At 50.2% G+C, this 22,991-nt stretch overlaps 1 protein-coding gene across 2 annotated transcripts in view; it reads right to left on the bottom strand.

Annotated features, from left to right (window-relative positions):
* The window catches only part of LOC126524536 (LIM/homeobox protein Lhx1-like), a 197,347-nt gene that overhangs the window by 40,169 nt on the left and 134,187 nt on the right, over positions 1 to 22,991 (bottom strand). The gene's annotated exons all lie outside the window — the stretch shown is intronic.

The following is a 22,991-nucleotide window of genomic DNA, read 5'->3' as shown; positions in this document are numbered from 1 at the left end:
GCATATATGCTGAAGTATAGGTGATTCGTGATCTATCTATCTATCTATCTATCTATCTATCTATCTATCTATCTATCTATCTATCTATCTATCTATCTATCTATCTATCTATCTATCTATCTATCTATCTATCTATCTATCTATCTATCTATCTATCTATCTATCTATCTATCTATCTATCTATCTATCTATCTATCTATCTATCTATCTATCTATCTATCTATCTATCTATCTATCTATCTATCTATCTATCTATCTATCTATCTATCTATCTATCTATCTATCTATCTATCTATCTATCTATCTATCTATCTATCTATCTATCTATCTATCTATCTATCTATCTATCTATCTATCTATCTATCTATCTATCTATCTATCTATCTATCTATCTATCTATCTATCTATCTATCTATCTATCTATCTATCTATCTATCTATCTATCTATCTATCTATCTATCTATCTATCTATCTATCTATCTATCTATCTATCTATCTATCTATCTATCTATCTATCTATCTATCTATCTATCTATCTATCTATCTATCTATCTATCTATCTATCTATCTATCTATCTATCTATCTATCTATCTATCTATCTATCTATCTATCTATCTATCTATCTATCTATCTATCTATCTATCTATCTATCTATCTATCTATCTATCTATCTATCTATCTATCTATCTATCTATCTATCTATCTATCTATCTATCTATCTATCTATCTATCTATCTATCTATCTATCTATCTATCTATCTATCTATCTATCTATCTATCTATCTATCTATCTATCTATCTATCTATCTATCTATCTATCTATCTATCTATCTATCTATCTATCTATCTATCTATCTATCTATCTATCTATCTATCTATCTATCTATCTATCTATCTATCTATCTATCTATCTATCTATCTATCTCACACACACGCACACACACACATACACAGACACATACAAAAGAAATAGGAAGAAACAGGGAGCGATAAGACAATACTCGCTTTTTCTAGTGGTCAAGGCCATCACAGTTATCTTTGTTGTCCTCGGTGCTAGATATAGCATACGTAGCTATCGTTATCTCGAGGTGCAGACAAGCGGGGCAAGATACAGATGTCGCAAGGTATACTTGAATAACCTTGCCACATATGCAACATACAGCGGGTACATTTTCTTTTGCTGTTCGACACCCATTCCCGCGGCAGCGTGAGCAAACGCACAGTGAGTGTTAGTAGCATAAGTTACGGCGAAGCCTTGTTGCCCATTCGTCCAGCCTTTCCTCTTCCATATTTCTTTTTGTTTTTTCGTAAGATCGACGCAGGGCGAATTTTCCGCAAGTGACAGCCCGCGGTGCAAACCGCCAACACGTTCACAATCGCGGACGCAAAGACGTGGCCAGGCACTCGCAACAGAGGGGCTCTACAAATGTATGTCGCTGAGTGCAGTTGGCTTTTATAAGCGACCACCACATTAAAGAGCTCGTTCTCACCATCACGTTCAACTTTCCAGCCAATAACGATCTCAACATCCGTGACAGTGCACGAAACGTCGTGCAGTATACTTTGAAAGAAAAAGAAAAGACAAAAAGAGAACGTCTTATGAAATAGTTTCTGAACTTGATGATTTCGATATCCAATATTCGTAACTTTTTGCGGTTGGACGCTTGCCAGTGAAGCGCAACAATGCACGCCTGCAGCACAAACAGGTCAAAGAGAGCACAGAGTTCTATAAGAGAGCGTGGAAGAAGCTAAGTGATATGCAAGGTGGAGGAGTTGGTTGGAGGAGCATGCGTACCTCTAACCTTCACTGTTGCGTAGGGAACACGACCACGGAACAATTCAATGAGCTGAACGAATCGGTGTCCGATGCAGAACCTGCGATAGCTGAAGAAATTAAGTCATTTCGACAAGGTAACACGAATGACTTTCGACGCGTTCGACCTTTCGAGTAGTCGACACACCCGGCTCGACAATGATCGCCTTAATTTGTTTACGACGCTTCGCAGCGAGTCGTATTCGCGCCTGGAATAATGTCCATGCTTTTCCGGCAGTTCTTAGGTCGTATCAAGCGCTTTCGTCTCAATGAAGCAGTCACCGAGGCACTCCCCCACGGCATCTATCGTACACGTATAGTGGAGGAATAACAATGCCCCGCCGTCTTCCTGTCCAACCTCTCGGCGGTGGGGGTACGCGCGCGTCCGTCAACGCTGATAAAAGCGCGCGAACGCGTGCCGCGGGAACGGATCCCCCGGCGCGCCAGGCCACGTGCTCTCCTGCGCGCCCTTTTCCTGCCGAGCGAAAGCGTGCCAAATCTGGACGCACGTGGCTCGACGTAAGACCCGCCGCTTTTTGTCGCCAGCCCGCGGCCCGATTGTGGGCGGCGGGCTGACTGTTCAACCAACGCGTTAACGTCAGCCGGGGCCAGTCGGACGGGGTGTTCTTGCCGGCAACCCGTGAATATACGTTGCGCGATAAGGCGGCGCGTGTCAATAAGCGACTCCGGCACGTCAGTCGGTCCAACGTTGGACCCATGACGCAACAGCGCTTACTCAGGCACGTTTGTTTCTCTTGTCTCTATAGTGTTCGCCACGCGCTATTTGCATCACGTTCTTTTCTCTCTTTATTGTCTAGGAATAGTCGCCATACTCGACCTGCCACTTTATCAGCTGCTCTTTGTAGGGCCCTGCGCATGTTCTGTAATAGCAAACACTTTGGGGTCGAGTGCGAATATTTGATATATATATATATATATATAGTCTTTGCTAGACTATATTGTGTTGTATTATTTTCTATATTGCTAGATTGTATTGTATTGATTTGTATTGTCTAGTATTGGCTAACCCGCCAAAGTTTAACACCGCTTTCATGTCCTCTAGGTTTCGGGGTTTTTCCTATCGAAAAAAAAAAATAAAAAAAAAAACAGAAAGCGCGCCCCCGGCCACCAGCGCAACTGCTTCTAAACACACTCTTAAATCATGGCAGTTCAGTGTTTAGAGGGAGTTCACGAAGTTCACAAATAATTATTCAGCGCTGCTGTTAGAATACAAAATTACTAAGTGATTGGTTATCACTCCGCGGCACAGACTATAAAAGTCGTAGACCTAGTTCTAAACGTGGCAAAGTTTCCAGGTGAGTAGTTATCCAAGTCCTTGCTGTGCACTTTGCTTGTCAGGGAAGCCTGCGTGAGGACTGCACGGTTTTAGAAATTGGCCAGCATCAACCGATACACGTATGTGATACACGATACACGTATCAGTGAGCCCCTTCGCTTGAGTCGCGTACCGATCAGAGGCCTCACATATTGAAGATATGTAGCTGCTCAGTCTACCGTACGAAAACAGCACAAGAGTGATGAGAATCACGGATTATTTTAAATCACAACATACCGAAATTCTAACCTTGCCCCTTACAGGAGGAGTTAGAGTTCTCCTCTGAGGGGCAAGGTTTGAAATACACCCATAACTTGACCAAGGACAACCACAGCCAGTTTATTGACCTTAAATTGCAGTTGACCGGTGCCCACGTTTGTTGGTCGTATAATCCAAGGTTATACAAAGGTATTTTACCTTACAAGAGTGCATATTGGAAACTTGTGAAACGCGTGGCATCATCTTGTCTAGATGCCTCTCTGCCCTACAGAAATCTTGTGCACACACTATACCATCCAGTTTCAAATGCCCGGTTGAGCGTCTGGTGTCCGCTGGCTACCTTCGTCACTTAATTTGCAGTACATCCGAGAACCTGCTTCGAAATCTAAAATCTCCGGAAAGGAAGGAGCAACTCTTGAGCCATAAACCACCTTTCGTCATGCAATATTTGCGTTTTCTATCGCATAACATTAAGAAGGTCGCAGAAAGATATGGGATTCGCGTCGGTTTCTTCAGCGCCTTGCAAACGTAAGTGTGCCCTCTATACTGACTAATGCAAAAAAGGAGTATAGCTCTTGCAAGAAGAACCATCAGAACGAGTTCACTAAATGCATCTCTAATGTTATCTACGAGATACCTCTGCCACGCGGCAGTTTCTACATATGTGTCAGACTGGCCGCTGCTTCAATAAGCGTGGAAAGGAACACGAGCGATCCATGCACACCGGCACGGGCAGCAATCTCCCCAAGAGATGCGATAGCAAACGGTGTTTGCCCTATCTGGAACACACTAAATTCCTTTCAAAGGCAAAATCAAAAACAGAGAGGGAAGTCACCGAGGCCTTCCACATCGCTAAAAGTGGTGACGACTGCGTTAGCTCACCTTCTATATCACTATCAAGGAAGGAAATTGAATTCTTGGATGGGCACATTAAGACTATCCCATGTTCTTAAAGGCACACGTGGCCTCGCTATTTTTCGTCACTGCTTCGTGCACAATTTCATCACTATTGTTCCTTGTTTTTCTGTTTTGTATAACCTCATAAATTCCCTGCCTTCACGAAACAAAGCAAGTTGGAATGCTGTGCTTCGTGTGCGCGTCTATTTTTCTGTTCATGTCCTGTCTTCGCGCAGTTTAAAGTTTCGCTGAACCTATATATGAACCGACTAGCCCAACAACATGCCTTACTTAGGGATACAAACGTGTAAGTAAAGGCAATGGTGAAAACGTGGCAAGGTCCCGCCCTTTCATTTGTGCGTGCTGCGAGCCGCGGTTTGTTAATTGACCCGGCCGCACTATAACAGATAGAAGAAAGGTGGGCAGCACACGCAAGGCGATGCTCCGCACACGCGCCTGTATTCACGTTGCGTCACACGAAGGGGCGGAAAGTGACTCAATGGCTTCGTTCTCCCTCTCCCTTTTTTATATCCTTTCAGGCATGTGCCACTGCCTTGCAGGAAGTGGGAAAACCAGCACCTTTTATTTTATTTATCGCTTTCCTTTCAGAAACGGTGGTACGATATATATATATATATATATATATATATATATATATATATATATATATATATATATATATATATATATATATATATATAACTCCCATCCCCCACTTCTAGAACGTCTGGCGAAGCGGTATATTTTGCATTCCTTTCCAAATCGCTGCCGTGCCAAGATAGGGTTTCTCCCTCACCTGCGCGCCGAAACTTTTTTCCTTTTTCTCCCCCTCTTAAGCGGCTGCCAGAGCCTTCTTTTCCTTCCTAGTTATAACGGCTAGAGAAAAGCTTGCCCGCGCGCCTTCTGTGCCGTATGGAGAGTGGCTGTAGCTATCGAAGGGCTCGGGCCACTGGTAAGAAGATGAGGAGGGTGGCACGGGTTTAAGTTCGCGGGCCGCCGCCACAGACGCTCGCTGCTGGAGCTACGTGCCGAGAACGCCGCCGAAGGAAGCACGTGAAGAGGGAAGAAGAGGTGGGGATAGTAGGAAGCTTGCGAGGGGAACTCACAGTTCTCGCCCGAATCGTTTCCCGATAAGTCGCGCATTGCTCGGCTGCCTTCCGGCTTGCGAAGGCCTCGTGCTTCTATTGTTTTTTTTTTTCCTTCGTTTTGCTCTAGCAGAACCAACCCGAACCTCATGCGTCGCCTTGTCTCCCCCTGCGTCCTTAGGGGTGGCCCCAGGGATCGGTCGTTCCCCTTTCTTCCCTAGAAGGGGGTGCGCGACCCGATCAAGCGGGCAGGCAGCGAGGGAGCTGCCCCTCCCTCCCCTTCGTACAAACTCGGGCAAGTCGGCGACCAGGCCACAGACCCGTGGTAACACCTCGCAAGCTTGTGCAGAGAACGCAAGCACTAAGGAGCAAAAAAGAAGCAGCCTTCTCTCTCCTTTTATTCGTCTTTCCGCCCCTTCTTCTCCCTTAACCCTCTTCCCGAACCATACACGCAGAGAAATCGCGTTTTCTTCCTCGCACGCTTGGGCCGCCGTCGCCAACCCATCTCCGGTTGAGAGGCGTGCGCGCGCGGGATGCCTTTCGCAACGGCCTTCTTTCCCTACTTTATTCCTTCTTTTTTTCATCTGGCTCACTTCTTCGCCGTCTCCCCTTCTTCCCCTTTCTAACCCCGACGGCAGCAGCCACGCAGGCAGCTCATTTCGGCTCGCTGACTCTCCCGAGACCCGCCGCTACGGCTGCGCACGTTTGCGCGCGCCTCTTTCTGCGTGCGTGCGTGCCTTCTTTCGCGGCCTCCATTTCACTCGTCGCTCGCTGCGCCCGCCGCCTCTCCACCTTTTTCTTATCTTCCCGTCCTTTCCATCCCGCGGCCGCCGTGTGGGAACCGCGCGCCAGTCGGGAGAACCGGAGGGAAGACGCGCGAGGTTGGTGGGGAAGGGGGAGGGAGCAGGACGGGAGCACGCCGCCGCCGCCGGCCGTGGGGGGAAGGCGTTCGCTTTCTCTTTTCCTCCTTTTCATTTCCTCTTCGCTCTATTATTTCTCGTTTACTCCTTCGTTCGCTCCGCTCCTCGCACCCGCTAGCTCGCTCGCTCGCAGGCTGCCCGGCCGGGGCTCGGCTGGCTTTGCCCGCCCGGCTAGAGCGTTGTTCGCTGTCTCGCCGTGATCGGTGGATGAAGGGGAAGAAAAATGAGAAGAACAAGAAACACATAGAAAATAAGAGGAAGTAGTACCCCGGAATCAAGTAAAAATAAGAATTGGACGGTTGCACAGAGCGACGACTGCGTCGACTTCTTTCTCCGCGGTGGATCCTCCGGATGGAGTCGTTTGCGCCACATCTCCCGTTTCAAGCCCTGGCTTCTTTATTTTGCTTCCTCTAGGGGTTCCCTGTTCACTCCTTCTTTCTTTGTGGACAGTTGCCTCAGTATTTTGATGTTGTGCCTGCCAGCCAGCCAGCGCTCCCTGTTCGAGCCTTATACTTTTCCTCCGTTCACATTTTCACGTGTCTCTTGTTATCAATTATTTCGTTTATTCAGGCTTTTCTTTCTCTCTCTACTTCATCTTGTTTTGTCTCCCACTTCTGAGCCGTGCTGTGCAGCGAAGCCGCCCCAGCGTCTCCATCTCGGGGTAACGTCGGCCATCCCTCGTTCTTCACTGACTCCTTCGCCCCCGGCTTCTTTTGTTTTCCCTTACACCAGATCGTCCGTATAGCACTGTTAGGCCTCGCTGTTCTTGAGAAAAATGGGCGACGCAAAGGTCAGCTACTGACGCACGGGGGCACTGCTAGCAAAGTGAAGCTTTGGTTACGTTTCTGTTACGTTTAGTAAGCTCACAACTACACCGCCTCAGAGAACTTAGAGCTTCACCACCGAGGAAACGAATCGAAAGTGGCGAGGGGTGAAAGCGGGTTAACGAAATTTTTTTCGTTAGTTTTTATGCCCGCGTTCGTAGATGTGTGTTTCTGATTGGAATTAGAATCGGTTTTCTCGAATAAGCCGGCATCCGGAAATGTGCCTTCGAGACTGCATCGTTCAGCTTGGTCAGCAGTCTGTAGCGCATCCTTCTGTCTAAATAAGGATTCCGTCGACGAGTTAAATTTTCCCCTACCCAACCCACCGTTTCCTGCTTTGGTGTGAGTCGCTTGCCGGCCGGATTTCGGGCGCCTGTCGCGCTTTCGTTATTGGAAAACTTGCGCGGCGTATGGTCGGAAACTCCGAGCGATGCGAATCATGAAGCCTTCTGGGAGGTCGTCGCTGGTCATCATTTATTGAGGATTGAGGATCATTATATTGAGGTTTGAACACTGAGTTTCAGGCAGCAGTTTAAGATTTGAGTGCCTCTTCGCATTTCCTTTACTTTCGCAGCTAAACTCAGGTCGCCGGCTTCTGTTATTCTCTTATATGTGGGAAGCCAAAGCAAGGAACGTGCTCTAAAGAAGCAGCTTTCGCGCAGAAATCTAACTGTTCTTATGCGATATCACGCGCACGCAGGGTCCGCTGACGCCTGACCTCCGGCTGTCTTTCATGCAACGTTTTGCGTTGCCATGCTTGCGTTTTGCGTTACCATGGCCTTCTCCTGCTGAACACGTGTTTGCTGGTGCGACTCCCGGTCGCGACAACGTATGAGGTCGGCATGAGAAAACGCCTGAGTGCCGAGCTTCGGCTATACTAGACGTTGGAGCACCCCAAGCGCCCGGAATCGGTCATGTCGTTCACTGCGGCGTCACTGAGAGTCCCCGCGTTTCTCTAGAACGTCAAAGCCAATCGCTCGATGCAATCACGGTCTTCCACCGATTGCGAGCAATATCCGAGCAAATTTTTGACGAACGAATTCCGCACTTGGGAAACCAGCACCAATGAGTTATGCGACGTAGCGTGACTGAATTGTTGGTTAGTGAGACGCATCTTGATAGCTTGCCACGACGACGTCCTCCATGCAAGTACGTTTATAGCTGACGTTTGCGCATATCGGACACTCGAAATCGATGCGAAATTTTGCATTGCGCAATATGGAACAGAATCTACCCGATTCCTTGCTGGATTGGTAGGCGTGTTTCGCCATCCAAGTGTCTTCCGCCGCCAAGGTAGGTGACAAGTGCAGCGACGAGTAGTTTTCTGCATGGCCGACGTAGAAAGCGACCGGGATGTTTATTTTGGCCGGTGTAGTAAACGGGCCTGGCATAATCATGACCCATCAGGTTATAGGTTACGTTTGTCCCAAGTAGCAAGGATGTGAAAAAAAAAATGAAAGGGATGAACAACGTAAGCGCTCTCTGCGTCTACTACTTCCTTGTTCATTTACTTCTTAGTGCACTGCACCCACTGCCCTCGTAACCTAATCTAATCTCACCTAAGCTAACGAGCAAACCGAGTAAGCATTCAGCTTGAAATGAAACAGCCGCAGGCCGTAACCCGTCTTTAATATTGTAATACGGCGCATATTGCATAATAACTACTGCACATAACGTTTTCACTGGAAATCAAGCATTCGAACCTTCGTGCCGATATAGTCTTGAATATCAAGAACCTAGTGAAAAAGCACATTGGGTAGAGCTTAAAACTACGCACGACTATATTGTTGCTCATGTTGAGGACTACATGATTTAAAAAGAAAAGAGAGGGAAACAAATGGTCAGATGGGGAGGCTGCAAGGAAAACAATACGACGGCCAGACGGCGTTTAACAGAAAAAAGAAAAGCAAAAACGACGAACAAGCTTTCGGTCCTTGAAAACAATAGCCGCCCCAGGCTAAACAGTCGAAAGAGCAGGACCTCACAATGGCTGAAGTGTCGTGCCCAACGGCCACCTTCTTTTTTCTCCACAACGATCTCCCACACGAAATCGCTCTCGAAAAAGACAAAACATAGACGACAATGGCCCTGCAGCCGCATCAAGAGAAAAACAGATATGTTTTTATTTCCTTTTACCCTCTGCTTCTTTCTTTTCCTTACTTCTGCAGACCGATTTCACCGCGTGTTTTCAGGAGTCGGTTTCCAAGAGTTCAGGACTCCGACGTTTGTCTTCGCCGGCAAATTTTCTCTTTCTCCCCCATTCATTCCACATCATGGCGCTTCCTATGATTTATCAGTCTTTCTTCTTCTCATTCCTCTCCTTCTCGGTATCTCCCCAGCGAGCACAAAGCGCACAGAAGCAGCCAGCGAACGGGCAGAAAGAGCAGACGACGCGAGAACACGGCAGCAGACGACGGGGCTCTGCGCGAGGGGCCGTCGACGACAACGCGGAGCAGAGCCTTTCCTCCATGGGGGAGCAAAATAAGAAACCAATCCAAATAGCGAGATCCCCGGATAATAGGCGACGGGGAACACTCGTACAGACAAACACACAGAGACACAAGCGCCGAGAACGAACGAGACAGAACAACGGGGAAGCCGTCAAAATAAGAAGAGAGCGGCGCGAGTCCCCGCGGTGTGAAACGGCAGTTCGATCCACAAGGCGCCCCACGCACTCGCTATCTCCGTGCTGCTGTTCTCTTCCTCACCTAGCGCAAACGTAACAGTTTTTCTTGCGCAATTTACTTTATTTATCTCCCCTTTCCCACACGGTGAGCTGTTTTTTTTTTTTCTTTTCTGCTGTTATTTTTTCTTCGCTCCTTTTCCCAGACTGCACACGCCTCTGCATCCTCCATTCGTTTCCGTCCACTTGATCGCTCCCCCGTCTCGTACACCCAGTCTTCAACGCCGGCGTCAACGACGTCGAGCCGGTGTCCCGGCTTCGCAGCGCTCGCGCGCGTATTGTGCGCGTTTGTTTGTAGTGTGCGCGCTCGCGCCGACAGGCTCCCCGATTTCAGAGCCGTGGGCGCCGCAGTCGGCTCTGGCGCGCGCTCCAACCTGACTGCGCTTGCAGTCGAGACAGAGGTCGCCTTCGCTCTATCAGGTCGTGATTCGCCTCCTTTCTTTCTTCCCACCCCGTTTTTCCCCTCTACGTTCGGCGGAAGTGAGGAAGCATACTGAAGCGCACTCATTTCCGAAGGAAGCGACTGGCAATAAAGAAAGGGCCGGAGTAAAAAGAAGGGCGAACGTACATCCCAAAGGCAGAACTTGAAGCTGGCGTCTGTCGCGTGCTTTTGGGTGTGAAAGAGAGAGAGAGAGAGAGAGGAACAATACAAAGAGGGAGAACTAAATGCAATTTAGGGTGAGGAGGTCGTGCACGCAAGGGAAAGAAAACTGCACTTCCCCGCCTGCGAACCAAGGCGTCTCTGTGAGTTCAAATTGGATTGCGCGAGTCGAGCATGAGATTTGTACTAGTCCCCTGTGTCACTCTCCTGCACCGCTTCTGTGGACACCGCTGTTATAAACGTAATGCTGCTGCCTTGGGGTTCATTGTGTTTTTGTGACTGTACGCTTCAGGCTTGCTAACATTCTTGTTTTTTTGCGCAAACTACGTCCACTTTCAACTCACGAGCCCCATATCTTTCATTATACTTTTATAAAACCAATTACTGTTTTCAGCGTCGGCCACATCTGCGCATGTTATTATTGTTTGGAATTCGTGATGCCCAAGTTTCGATGCGAAAGCATCAAATGACCAATTGAGCGAAAAAGCGAACGTCTGTAGCAGCGAAACAGCACCTAAATTTCCGTTGGTTGCGACGCCACGTCACGTGTGCGCCTCCACGGAGCAGAGCGTGCGAAACGGAACAACTGTTACCGCGCCAGGTGTTGCGTGGGGGCCATCACCGCGACGCCACGTCACCAGCTCGCCTCGACGGAGCAGATAGCCGCCGTCTCGCTCCCGGAAGCCGGCGCGTGGTCCGTATTTCTCCCCCACTGAGCTCAGCTGCTGGAGGCGCCTGCCGGCCTTGGTGGCCGCTGCTAATTCTTCGGTCTCTCTTCGCGCAGGACCTTGGTGGCGTGCGGTGTCCTTGATTTCTCAGCAATGTCGTACAAATGATTCCTGTCTACAGCCAACATTCTAACGTAGAAACTGTAGAAAACAAAAAATAATAACCCGCACCAATTTAATCGCAAAATTCGATAACATACCCGGCAGCATAACCCGAAACCATTATTCGCAGCGCAAAACTCGAAGGACCGCTCAGAGGCGTTCAATTGGACATCAATAGTTTCGCATTCACAGCTCATAAGAAGCGCTTAGGTGTCCTCAGATTTCCTTCCGTTTTTCTTTTTTTTTTTCGTTTTTATCCTTGTCCGCCTATAGTTTTAACACCACCCACATACTTGGGAGCGCCAGAGCGGTTTACTACGCCGTCGTAGCATCACCTTTCGGTAGTGGCACGATATAGAATGGCTCAAAAACTTTATTGTCCAATGTTAACACTGCGCACGAGCGATGTCAACAATGCGCAATGAAAGACACCCCGCCGACACGCGGAAAGCTCGGCCGTTTGCGTCTTCCCGAGAAGCATGCTTCTCTGCACACGTTGTATCTATGCGGTGAAGCAAACTAACGCGTTCCTTTTGGGCGACATGTGCTTTTTAAATGGCCACGAATATTATACGCGGTGAAAATGCCGCAATGAAATGTAAAAAAAAAAATTCGATAAATACTACACCGAGTTTATTGGACCTTCCCGCGTATTACCAGAATCATTGATGAACAGTGGCTGACGAAGGTTGAAAATTTATACTGTCGCGGACTTTACCTTCATTAAAGTCTAAAAACGTTTAGGCTATCAGTTATCAGGGTAATCATATGAAGCACGTGCTCCTCTTCTTGAATGTGTGCATTTTGCATAAGGAGTGGCTTTAATGGTGTGCCCCGAATGAAGGGTGTATGTCAAGTACTCCCCTCTTGTAAAGAAAGGGATAGTGCTAATTCACGCGCACGAACACGCGAGCACAGCGCCTACGTCTGCTCGCCGTCTTTAAAGCGAAACTACAGGAAAGAAAACAACTTTTTAGCGGGGGTAAAAGACACGGCAGCTATAACGTTCGTACACCGAGGGCCTCGCTTCTCCGCGGCCGCAGGCCCTCGCGTGCGTGACCACCTCCGTATTCGGCCGGTGGAGACAAAAGAGGGCCAGGAAACAAAGAAACGAAAGCGCTGTTTAGCGCGTGCCCTCTCCCACTACTCTCGCTCTTTCTTTTGCTGCCGCCGCATCTATCGTTTCCGAACAGGCTCTACCCCGCGAAACGCTGGAAAGGCTTCCCAGCGTGCACGCCATCCGTTTAGGCGCGCGAGTGTTTGCGCGGCGTACTCGAGCACAACTGACTGTGGCATGCATGCGAGCGAGCGAGATCGCTCACTGTCGGCCCGGGCGAGCCGACAAAGAGAGAGAAAGGCGTGCGTGCGCCTTAAAACGTCGGCGGCAGTAGCGCCGCGAGCGGAAAGAAGGCCGAAAGACGCGGGGCTTAAAAACAAAACAAGCCGGCGATACGTCACGCAGCCCCTCCGCGCAACGCGGATGAGTGCTAACTAATTGCCCCGGAAAACGAAAGCGCGTGAGCGGACGCCGTGTATGGGCCGCTTGTGCATACGCGCTGTAGCGGCGAAGAAAAGTTTGGCCGCCGTCTTTAGGGCGAGCACTGGCGTCTCGCTCGACGACTGTGGACAGCGCGGTTGATATTATTCTCGAGTACTGAACTATGCGGCGTCTTTTCGATCGCGCCGGTGTTGCTTTGAGGGAGGAGAAGCGGTGTCGATAAAATCAGGCCGGCTTAGCTTTACGTAGGCTGCCAGGCTCTGACGTAGAGCCTAGAGTCCGTGAGGACGCGTACAGGGAAAGCTATACAGCGGTGAGAACGGAAGGGTGCACGCACGATCCACTGCGCGCCATTCGCGATATGCGACAAGCGGAACTATTACGCTAGTTTGCCTGCCCGCGGAAACTTCAGTTTCAGTTGAAGCAGACGGTCTGATTGCGAATGCGGCATCGAGTAAAGATTTGCTGCTCGCGCGGACATCTTTCGTGTTTCTTTTCCTTCTCGTATATTGCTTCTCTCAGGGAGGCTCAGTGAAAAAGTTTTATTGTTTGCGCTATTTTCAGGGAGCCTCACGCTAGAGGCGTAGGTAAGATCTCAAGTACCACTGACAAGTGTATTGCCGCGGTTCGAGTTAAACAGTGCGCTGCAGGGCCTGCCAATATCTTATTCGTGTATGGGTTGTTTTATTGTGAAAAACAAAACACTTATTTACTCTACAGAGTAGCAATAAGCAAATGCAATGCAAACGCAAAGTTCATTCTTAATGTATAGTACGTGGTAGCGCGTGTATGAGCAGCCTCTTCTTTTCTAAATATATATAAGCGCTATGCACAACGCCGTGTGGCATGTGCGAAGTGACCACTAGCTCAAGGTATTGCTAGACCAGTAGCTGTTGTCCCAGTGGTGCCGTTCTTGGCATATAGGGTTTGTTTGTTTTTTCGCTGCATCAATTTAAAAAAAAAAGAACCCACCTGTCGCTGATAGCACAATTTTAAACCTCGGACTAAATTACTCGAAGAGGGGGAGATTACTTTCACGAGCAATCAAATGCGTAAGCCTCTATTTAACAAAATTTCAATAATTCACATGTTACTAATTAACTTACAACAGATCTTGCAATTTAGGAGATAGCCAGCCGGTCTCTTGGCTGGTTAACATCCATGCTTTCCTTCTCTCTCTGGAAAGGGCGGGGAGGTTAACCGGAAAAGATTCTGTTTTGCTACCCCGCACTGGGGGAAGGGTAAAGGGAAATGAAAGGCGGGAAGAATAGAGGAGGGATAAAGCAGAGGCGCGAAAATAATTAATAGAAGAGGGGGAGGGGGAGGAACGTCTTCGAGAACTACGTTCGTGCGATACACTGGGCATCGCAACACGAAAGTGACCACTCGAGCGTCTAGCACGAAGTGAGAGAGAGAAAGCTAGGCAGGTTAATGAGATGGTAATTTTAGTTGGCTATCCTGCATTGTAGAAGGAGAAAAGGGCTGTACGAAAGAAGCTAGAGAGTAAACCAACAGAGGTTTCTCAGAACGAAAACTTCTCAGTCGAACAAAATTACGTCCTAGTCCGACGACCAAACCCTGGGCCATCGCTGTGTATGTACCATACCTATCACCCAGCACATGGAGTTGCATGCTAAGCATAGCGAGGGGGCTAACATCTGCAGATGCTCATTTAAGTGCGCGGTGACCGATGTGTACCTTCAGCCAGGTCCTTCAATACAATGTATCTAATTTGTCCTAAATAAGCTCCAAGACAACAACCTCAACGTGTATCTTTCTCTTTCAATATTTCTTCTTTTCCAGAGTCGTTCTAGGGAAGCTCAGTACGTAACAGGTTATACAAAAAAGCACCTCGCAGCTCGCACAGCAGCTCATTTCTACTCACTTATCGAGTAACTAAACATTGGGCTGTCATGCCTTCTGGAGGAAAATTTAAAAAAAGGAATAAACATATACAGATGATATCGGAAGAACGGATAACGGATTGCTTCCCATTGAAGCGCACAGCCATCTATAGCAAACAACACATTTACGCCTTGTTTCATCCATTTGCCTGGTTCTAATTTCTCGCCACCAGCTCTTCCTCTGTTGCTCTGTATATCCTCTGAGCTCTCTGGAAACAAACCTCGCCCCCTCCCCTCCCTCCCCTCCCTCCCCTCCCTCCCTCATCGAAGGGAAAGAAAAGCAGAAAATAAACATGACGCACAAGAACCTCAGCAGATGGCACACAACTGGCAGACTTAACTTGAGCATGTGAGGTAAGCAATAAGCCGTGTCCCAGCGCAGCTTTTCTTTGGGGAACAACAAAAGCACTAAGGCGCGAACTTAACAAGCGAGCGAAAATTACGTCCGCCTCGCCAGAGCCATTCTTTCAAACGGCAGCCGAATGCGCGCCGCCGCTTTTCGACGAAGGCGAGGTCCTTTCCAGCATGCAAGGGGCGAAAGGCGGGAGGGCCTGGCGCGACCGCTTTGCTTGTTTCGGCACGCGGTCAAGAAGGGTGGAACCACGATGGCCTATGAACCAGAGCGTGCTGTCAGCATCTTTTGTACAGGCAGTCGTCTCCGCTATAGGGCCGAGGCCGCACGCTTTCTCTGTATTTGTAAGCTTTTTTTTTGTTGCTTCCCGTCGGCGTTTGTGCTTGTTTGTGTGTGTGCGTGCGTATATGTGCGTGTGCACGTGTGAGAGAGAGCCTCCTAACTCGATTCTTTTTCTCTTCGTTTGACTCGTCTTGTCTTGTCTTCGAACCGCGAACGCGCCCTTCCCGCGCCGTGGCGGAATCTTCCTTCCGTCCGCTTCACTTGACCCCCTGCCGCCCGTCCGTGAAACGACATAAGGTAAAACAAAGCAAGCAAAAATATGAAAAAAGAAGAAAAGAAAAAGCCCGTGTTCTTCCTGCCGGTGTTCTGAACCACCGACGTGTCAACAACGTCTCGTCTATACACCGGCCCGAAAAGAAAGAAGATCAAGACGAGAGGGAGGGAGCGAAAGAAACGCACCCTCTGCTTGCAAGGCGTATGGGCGAAGGCAGTGAGAAGGAGCCACCAAAGTAAAGTATTATAATAATAAACAAAGGAGCGAAAGGAAGACGAGAGAAACAGCAGCGGGTGGTTGTGTCCGGTCTCGACCGGTGGCGGCGACTAGCGGCGGTTTCAGTGATGGACGAGCAGCAAAATTGATGCCTCGTGAGCGCGCCACGCAGGGCGGGGAAACGGAGTAAAAGCTTTCACTTCTTTAACTCCCCCCCCCCTCTATCTCTCTCTTTCTCCTCCGTCCCCTTTTTCGTCCCTCTTATGCTTGGTAGGAGATGTTTAGCTGGCCTCAAAAGGAGAACCCCCTGTGGTCAACACTGATTTGTGGGAGTAAATTTTAACCCCATGCAATCCTTCTGTGACACAGTATAGCAGGCGCGTTAACCTTTCGTGTATACATGTAGTGCACGGCTGTGAAAAGAACCACGCGCAGGCACGACATAATGTGGACACTGTTTGAAAAAATCGACTATCATCAACGCTGCTGGCGTGTTAATCGGGAACGCTTTAGCTTTGTCTCCGTGTTTTTGCGCTGTCTTGCTAGAGCGAAGCGCATATGCGTCTTCGTAAGAAAGTTGTAGAGGTCGGAACATTGATCTCACTCAGCCAATGCGACCAGCTAGCATTCGCGGTTCAAGGTCCTGCACACTTCTGAAGGCTATTTATACTGACCGAGCAGGCAAACTTCGTTGTAGTCGATGTCTCCGAGAAAACTGGGTGTACATGCACATAGAGTCGAACTTTTCGTTGATTTATTATGTGGCCACATCTGTACAGACCGCGAGTGCAAGGCCCCATCCAGCGAGTGCCGGACCTAGTCTTGCCTTCACCCAAGAAGTTGGACACATATTTGGCCTTATTGCTCTATTGTACTTGTTTGTCATTCTGGTAGATTCGAGAAGGCAGGATGGCATATCAGTGCTCTATATCTACTAATGCCATTTTTTCACGTTCGGGAGTGCATGGTCACGTTCGATGCTTCGCCCGGGCACGACAAAAACACAATGAGCGAGAAAACTGACGACGCATATCAAGTACACATATAAATCATTTACGCCTCTACTAATTAGCACTATATCATCACAATACGACACCGCATATACATATGCAGCTTGCACAGAGTCCGAATTGCTGGACACACGGCGCAACAACAAGCGATATAGTTAGCATGGATGTCAAAACAATCACGGAGATTCTGCCTCCACCTCTGTGTCCCTTCCTAATGCTACTTCAGCCAAGCGCGCCTCGTCCACCGCTCACGAAAAACAAAACAAAACAAAACAGCACAACTCCAGCGCGGCTGACGAATACGCTCCTCCTTCGCACGATGGAAAATAGCGGCGTGCAAATCCGATTGTTGCCGCCACATCGAGGCACAGTCGGGTCGCCGTCGAACACCCGTGGAGGATCGATGCGCGGGATTATATACGGTCGGTGCGCGTGGCCAATACTGCACGCAACTCGGCAACAGGCCTCGTTCGCCGATAGACGTGTGTATATATATATATATATATATATATATATATATATATATATATATATATATATATATATATATATATATATATATATACTGACACACACAAAAGGTACCTGTTTACACGCACTTCGAGTACAACAGCTGCACGCACGCGCGCGCACACTCAGGCACGCATGCATACTTGCATACATGCACGGACGAACGTAAACGAACAATACGCGCACAACAAGCACGGACGCACAAACGCATGCGCACAAGCTTAAACACAGACAGTACTGTCGGACAGCTCATGCCCCGTTCCCCTAAGGGCCTTGAAATTTTGGAGAGAGCTGTCGGGACAGCGCACATTGTTGTGTCACTTGCCGCGTGACCTGCGCCGATACGTGTGGTCCGCTACACGATGGCGGTCATTTTCCGCCCCGTACTCCAAGAGAGCGCGGAGGGGCGGGCACTGATCCTCCGCGCCAGCGTCGATGTGCGTGTCGGGAAGCGCTGAACCCCGCGCAGGCAGCGCGCGTGTATATGTACACGTCTCTCGCTAATCGCAGTAGCCGCCGTGTACGCGCGCGAAGATGACAAAGTTTAGAGCGCGACCTGGCACTGCAACGTGTCATTTGCACTTTCCACACGGTGCCTGCGTTTCGACGCCTCCTCCGTGAACACATACATTTCCTTTCGCTCTCACGTGGCCTTAGTACGCCTCCCCGGTAGCGCGAATTCGCTAAAAAAAAGAAAAGATTGCAAACGGTCTCATCACTGCCTGTTTGACGTTCCGATACATCGTTTGTGGCGCAAGGACGCACCGTATATTGAAGTGGGTACATGGATAATGCCGCGGACTACGTGTTTTCATACGAGGGCATCATAGCGTCCCTGATTTATGTTCGCCAGATATCTGAAGCACGAGCGTATTCAATTAGGTATCAAACGCGCGCAAACAGGTGTAGGGTTGAGCTTGTATGTAAGTTTGCGTGCCAGACGCTGTAGGGAGGAATACATTCAATCCTGCGGTCTAATTACACGTCCTGATTGATGCAAGGGAAATACAGTAACGCATGTGTGATTTGTTGCGTTACAAACGGTGGATGTTACGTGTGATATGTCACAGAGACCTTTTCTTTAGATTATTATTTCTGTTTTCTAAGGAGGGTTGAGAGGTAAAAGGCTCGAAGAAGGTTGACTCAGCGTGCTTTTCGAGAGAGGTATGGGAATTTGTAGAAAATCATGTTGTATATTACGAGTATGCGCATGCAGTAAAGGTTGCCACCAGACGTAGATAAAACGTGCACGTAGGCATAGAAGATGCAGCACATCGGTCTGGACGTTCGCCGATAACGTACAGCGCAGTTCAACAGGTTGGATGTTGTATGCTATAGGATGTAGAAAGCTACCGTTGGACTTTCTAAAACATTTTTTTTTTGTAGATCCACTGTAGAAAGGGACGTGCAGCTCTTCTGCATCTGTCTCTCTTATTCAGAAATGCAAAAAAAAAAGCATTTTCTAAGAACCTAAAATTTTCAGCACGCGGCAAAGAAGTTTGACGCTACAGCTGCAGGAAGGGCACGCAGTACGCTAACGTGTCTCGTGCAGGCTCGTCCTCGATCAAATTCGAATGAATTCCGATTTGGCTCGTGGCTAGCTGCTCAGGATTTCTGGCTAAATGGCGCCCGCAGCGCCGCCACGTCGGGGTAGTGGTTCGTTTCAAGGTTTCAGAGCAGGCCACCGCTGCGCACCGGCGTCGGTACACAACACCCTCTCCGACGGCTCGCACGCCCTGACTGAACGCGCGTAGGAAAGCGTGCAGGGAGGGCGAAGCTACAGCCTCTTCGTGCTCGCGCGGGTCCCACGCCGGAAACGCTGCCTTCGTCGGAGCATGTATACGCACTGGCCGACGCGGCGGCCAGCCTCGGCTTATGCATGGCCATGCGCGCGCAGGTAATGAATCCGGCGGGTGTCTGCACGGGCGGAGAGGCGCGCACCTGACGACGCGCCCGAGGGGTTATAAACGGCTGCGGCGCGGAGCAGCCGAGATCCATACGACAGCCGGGAGTGCGGGTCGGAGAGGGGCGGAGAGGGCGCAACAGAGGATAAACCGAGGTCTTCGGAGAGACAAAGGAACCCGGCGAACCGAAACCCAAACGCGCACACAACAAGACGCTCACGCGAACGCTCGCCCGCAAGCGCGAGAGGAGGAGGAACGATGCGGCGGACAAGCCACGAATGGGCCGCGGGTGCGGAGAGAAACAATTAGCAGAAGAGAACCCGCGTTCGTGCGAGCGAGCTAGCGAGCCGGCCAGCGGTGGCGGTGATGTGGGTGCTTTCCTGCGTCGGCCCTGGAGTCACACATGTGCCGTAGTACATGCGCTCTCTCTCTCTCACACACACACACGCAGCTGCGCCGCAGACTGGGGACTCCGCGAGACGAACGTCCGAGAAAAAGAGCAAGCGGTGCCTCCTCCTCGTCGAGCCCTCGAGGGGTCAGCGGAACCTCCCCCTGTTCGGCCGGCGAGAAAGCAAAACGAAAAACGGAGCGAGGAGCCGCAGAGGATCCGCGCCGGCCGGCTTCGGCGAGAAGAGCTCGCGGGCCGAAGGGGAGTTGCCGGCGCCATTTGTTACGCCTCCCCGCATCCGCGTTGTCCACCTGACAGCTCCTCCCCTCGCGCGCGCTACGCCGGCCACGCACACACGCACGCCGCCGCCGCCGAGAAGCAGCGCAACGCGGCGGAGTCTGTGCCCGGCCCTGAGCGATGCGCCCGGGCTGTTCTGGTCGGCCGACCCCGAGGCCGCCCGCCCGGCCGCAGTCAGTCGTCGTCCTGTAGCGTCGGGCCCCGCGCCGTTTTTACGTTTCTCCCCTCCCGACCTTTCGTTCCCTCCGCTGCACAAGCTGTGGGAAACGGCTGCTGCGGGCGAGGCCCGCGCCGATACCTTCCCGGAGGACCCAATTTCGCGTCTGTGCGTGCGTGCTCGTGCCCCCGGTGGTGGCAGAGAAGAATCATGCGCATTCCGGCTCGACGCGCATGGGTTGGGCCGCGGTGGGGATGCCTCACTCGTTAACCCTCGCCGGTCGCCCACACTGCTTGGCTCAGGCGGTACACTTTAGCGTTCCTTTTCTTCTCTCTTTTTTTTCTGTGTTCTTTTTCTCCTCGCGCAGATGTAACTCACGCCGGAGTGAACGCACTAATCCCTGCGGTGAGCGCGGCAGACGACACGCAACGCGAGCAGGCGCCCCGTGCATTTGCAGTCTAAGCGCGCCGGATATATAGAACCCGCATCACCCGCTCGGTTCGGCCACCTCCGAGCTCGCGGCCACACTCACGCCTACGTGTGCAGAGACGCTGAGGTGCTCTCGGCCGCTGTGGTCGGCTGTCGTGCGATGACGGTCCTGTAGCTCAGGAGGCGCTTCGCTTTGCTTTTTTTGTTAACAATGGCTCCGGAAAGTTAACAACGAGCCAACCAACACAACTTGGGGCCTGCCGAAATGGTCCAGTGCCAGCTGAGCATCCGTTAGCACAGGGCGGCTACTGAACCATTCCATTACAGAGCATACAGTGCACGCCCGTGGGCTCGCGTATATGCGTGGTTCTCCGTCCTCCCACTGTCGTTCAAACAAGACACACTGGGACATAATGGCTTCTATATACCGGATGTTTCTATACGAAGACATTAAGTGATATTGAAAAACTGACATTTAGCAAAACATTATATGCGGCAGATCCAGCGAGTTCGAATCTATACACAGCGAAGCTTTGTGTGAATGCATAAAGAGTCGAAACACGAGTACATCTCGTTAGGCGGAGCTGCTGATTGAGTACGACGGACGGGGGCCTTGAACGCATCATGGCTTCAGAGACAGCATACGCGCGTGGCGCAATTCGAATCCAGTGCTCTCCGCAAAAGCGCTCATGCTTTCTCGTTACCGTGCAGCCGCGGGTGCGCGGAGGCGAGCGCCATCTGGTGGTGGTGTCAGGAACCCAGCGGCGCACGTGCTCCGTCCGCTGTGACTCAGTCGGCCTATATTCGGCAAGAGAACAGCGAGGCCGCAGCCACGGTCGCGAAACCCGGCGACGCGTTCGCAGAGCTTCGCTTTTAAACGAACAGTTCCTTCAGAGCCATGCCATCAACGGTGGCGACCACGGGGTGAAACGTGATACAGTGGTAATTCGTCGCTAATTAACAAAAATATGTTAATTATCTTCAAATTATTTAGTTTCAGGTAGCTCATCGTAACTGGAAAATTAAAGCAAGATGTCTGTACAAGCCACGTCAACTTTACGATCTGGAAAAATGCGATTACCCGTGAAGCTGTGGCACGACGAATTTCGACTATCAGAGCGCGCGAAAGCGCAACTGGGAGGCTTCAGCTAGCGCAAGACGTTCTGCTTACGTCACCCAGCAACGGGCAGCTAGCACCATATATATATATATACATACATAGCACTATACTAACGACGGTCTACTCCAGCTGCGCGCTTTGCTTCTTTAAAAGGCAGGACGTGTGTTGAATGAGCTCCTGAACAACACTTTTCAATGCGGTGAGCTCGCTTTACATGATTTAAATGATGCCTCCGGAACCTTAAAGAGGCGCGACGTAATCCTGGCGCGTTTCTCTCGCATTTACCGCTGACTAGCCAATGAATTCTTTCCTAATCGCATCGCACCATCTAATCCTTTGCCGTCATCGACCGCGTTTCCTCTCCCTTGGCACCCACATTCTGTGATGCTTTAATAGGCCAGTGGTATAACCGGGCTATACACATATTACAGGGCCATTTCCCCCTCTTATAATCTGAACTATAAAACGCCAATTACCCGCATTCGATCTATAATCCACACCGCTGCCCTCATTTCCTCTTAGCGTTACGGTTATCATTCGTCGCTCCATCGCTCATTGCGCGGTCCTAAGCCTGATTACCACATTTGCCTGCATAGAACTCGCCGCCACGTGGGGCCAAACCGGCGGCGAAACGCAACAAATTAAGCTCGCAGCGCTGTACTTAACGCCTGCATTCAGTCATCCCCAACCCGATAGTCGATCTATACAAGAAAAAAACAGACGACGGCTGCTTGGAAGCCCTCCGGCGCCACTGAAGCGTGCCGTCGATGCCAGCGAAGAAAGAGAAATATATACCCCGCGTTCGTGGAATCCTGGCGCATGACGTAACGAGTGCCGTTTAGAACGTGGTCGTCCTCACGATTGTGTATACGCGTCCGCTCGGCGGGCTTTCTGAGTATATATACGCTGCAGTGGACTCGGCGGCCCACAACAGCCCGGGGCAGGCAGGCAGGCGGGCTTCCCTCGAAGTCGTGACTTTCACATTGCCGCCGTCGCCTCCGATCGTGATGCGAACGCGCGGTGCGATAAGACGAACACCCCAACGTCCACGCACGGGGGCGCGCTGGTGCAGTGAACGGCGGAAGCGAGCCAGAAAAGGGGGGCACCAAGGTCCTCGCGGGGAAAGGTCCTGCCTCGGCGGTTGCGTGCAGTGGCGTGCTAAAGCTGCTGCACTACAGCGCAACACGCTCTTTCAACCGAGCCGCATGCAGCGACTAAACGAAACACCGGGCGTGTCGCGTGCTCGAGCAATGAATGATCTTCAAACGGTTACTGTACATCCTGTCGAGTTTAGTGAATCCTGCTGAGTGAGCGCCTATCTCCTAAATTTTCGAACGATTCGGAGGTTTTAACATTGTTTGCAATTACTTAAACGAGCGATTGCGGCCGCTTGTTTTGTATAGTCCTGGCGTTTCGTTTGAATGGAGTAGAGAGAGAGAAG

The sequence above is a fragment of the Dermacentor andersoni genome, chromosome 3 (assembly GCF_023375885.2).
Source record: "Dermacentor andersoni chromosome 3, qqDerAnde1_hic_scaffold, whole genome shotgun sequence".
In the NCBI taxonomy this organism is placed as follows: Eukaryota; Metazoa; Arthropoda; class Arachnida; order Ixodida; family Ixodidae; genus Dermacentor; species Dermacentor andersoni.
Note: the sequence above shows the minus strand (reverse complement) of the source record. Positions and strands in the feature narration are given on the sequence as shown.